This window comes from Gekko japonicus, unplaced genomic scaffold, assembly GCF_001447785.1.
Source record: "Gekko japonicus isolate JY-2015 unplaced genomic scaffold, Gekko_japonicus_V1.1 scaffold2045, whole genome shotgun sequence".
Lineage (NCBI taxonomy): Eukaryota > Metazoa > Chordata > Lepidosauria > Squamata > Gekkonidae > Gekko > Gekko japonicus.
This window is the reverse complement of record NW_015174898.1, coordinates 329,935-332,248: the sequence shown is the minus strand read 5'-3', so window position 1 is coordinate 332,248 and position 2,314 is coordinate 329,935. Positions and strand designations below refer to the sequence as shown.

Here is a 2,314-nt window from a genome sequence, read left to right as displayed (position 1 = left end):
AATCAACCCTGACTGTTCCCTGGAAGGCCAGATAATGAAACTGAAGCTCAAATACTTTGGCCACCAAATGAGAAGGGAGCACTCACTGGAGAAGACCCTGATGCTGGGAAAGATTGAAGGTCAAAGAAGACGGGGACGGCAAAGGATGAGGTGCTTAGACAGTGTCATCGATGCAACGAACATGAAGTTGAGCAAACTTCAGAGGACGGCGGAAGACAGGAAAGCCTGGTGGGATCTGGTCCATGGGGTCGCGAAGAGTCAGACTCGACTGTGCGACTGACCAACAACAAAATGTTTTGGGAAAGATCACAGGAAAGACTGGATGGCTGCTGTGTGTTTGGGAGTTTCAGTTTTCTGGGTTCCACCCACAGGGTGGCCATTTTATCTGCCTCTATGGCTTTCACCTTTTCCATTGTCAGCAAGGGGCTTTAAAAAAAATAAATCAGCAATTAAATATAGTTATATAATTGTATATCATAACCTGCACATCAAATTGTCTGAATTCCTGACTTTCATTTTTGTAAAAAAGTGAGTCTCTAGTCCCTTTCGTTGTGGAGATATAAAGGGGAAGGCATATATTCTTAAAAATAAAATACAAGAGAAGTCATTAGAGTTGTGTATTATTTTGCTACAATAAACAAGGATTGCTACCAATGCTCCCTCTAAATATGGAGACTTGTGAGCAAAAATTCTTTTTTGTGAGCTACTGGCATTAAAGTTGCGAGTGAGCGATTTGGCTGAAGGTTATGCCAATAAAGGTAATTGGAATTGGATTTGGCTGAAGTTTGCTCTGGAGCCATCCTTCCTGAGCTAAGACAAAAATGCGTGAGCTGGATGCTAAAAACCTGTGAGCTAGCTCACACTAACTCAGCTTAGAGGGAACATGGACAGCTACCCCTCTACAGTCCTAAGGACACATTCCCTCTGCTGAGCCCCACAGAATAAAATGAGATTCACCTCAGACCAGATATGCTTAAGATTGTATCTATTTATAGATGCATGCAGCACACAACTACACACAAACCAAAGGTGCCAGGGGAAGACAGGTCTTGTTTATCCAAAGCACCCCCCCCCCTTTATCAAGAGAGTTCAAGGAACCCTTCCCCAGTTTCCTTGAAGTAGTGCAAAGGTGGATGAGTAGACCTATCCTGGCTCGGGATCAATGTGTTGGGCAAGATGAGCTGTTCGTTTTATTCTTCAGTCTACCAAAGTGCGTTGTAATGTGACGTTCACAGCAACCCCAGTTAAAGGGACAAGGCAAAGAACTAGTAATTGATTGATTGTCCCTTGATAAGCTTAATTTTGTGATCTTCTTCTCCATTTAAGCTCCTGGTGCCAGGAGTCATGAGAGAGACACTTTGAACATGCATGGAAAAGCAGCAAAATCAGAGCGACAGAGGCGCAAGGACGACGTGTGCGCAGCTTCCTTTTTGACCATGTTGGGTTTCAGGCCAGTCATGCTTTCCCGTCAGCTACAGCAACTCTAAGAGAAGGAGCAGCTGAGTTTCTGTAGTGTAGTGGTTATCACGTTCGCCTCACACGCGAAAGGTCCCCGGTTCGAAACCGGGCAGAAACAAAGTTTAAAAGGGTACTTTTATTCTTTCCCACGTTAAAAGCTACAGATTGTACACAAACATTTCACCTGCTTGCCGCTCCGTTATAACACATTCTATAGGTAAATATGCTTACACTCCTTAACAAACTCCAGGTTTGCTTCTCTAGAATTTACATCGTGCCTTATGCAGGGCTGTATCTTGAAAAGGTATTAAACGGATTGACCAATCCAAGAAATTAGTTGTAGTTTTCCCGGGGTGTTTGGCCGTGGAAATATTAATCGAGAAATATTGATCAAGAAATATTGATAAAGTTTGGGGTGGGGGAACAAGTATAGCCATGCGTTTTAAAAAGCAGTGATCAGGTATGCACACTTTCATTCTTCCCTCCCTTTTTTTAGGATAGGGCTCGGAAGCAGCAAGTCGGTGGAAAACTCTGCTCCGCCAAGTCGTCCTTTCAGCGGCAGAACTATCCTCCAGAGGCGCACAGGCAGAGGTCCAGCTGCTGCGATGCGAGGCTTTGCCCGTCGGAGGTGGACAGGGGAAACGGGGGCACTTCTACAGACTGGTTTTTAGTCCTGCCCAGCTCCTCCGCCGTGGCTCTTCATGCTTCCCAAAAGGGTAAGTCTTCCACGTTATTACAGGGGGGACGAGTTAACCGCTTCGAGGCAGCGTCCAGTAGCACCTTAAAGGCTAACAAAATTTGTGGCAGGAGAGGGGCTTTCCTGAGTCACTACTGTGAAGAAGTGAGCAGTGATTCA

General features: G+C 45.2%; 1 non-coding gene across 1 annotated transcript; it reads left to right on the top strand.

The window, feature by feature from the left end:
* Positions 1-1,503: 1,503 nt before the first annotated feature.
* Positions 1,504-1,576, top strand: TRNAV-CAC. Its single transcript has one exon. It is a non-coding gene; the product is annotated as a tRNA-Val (tRNA).
* The last annotated feature ends 738 nt before the right edge of the window (positions 1,577-2,314 follow it).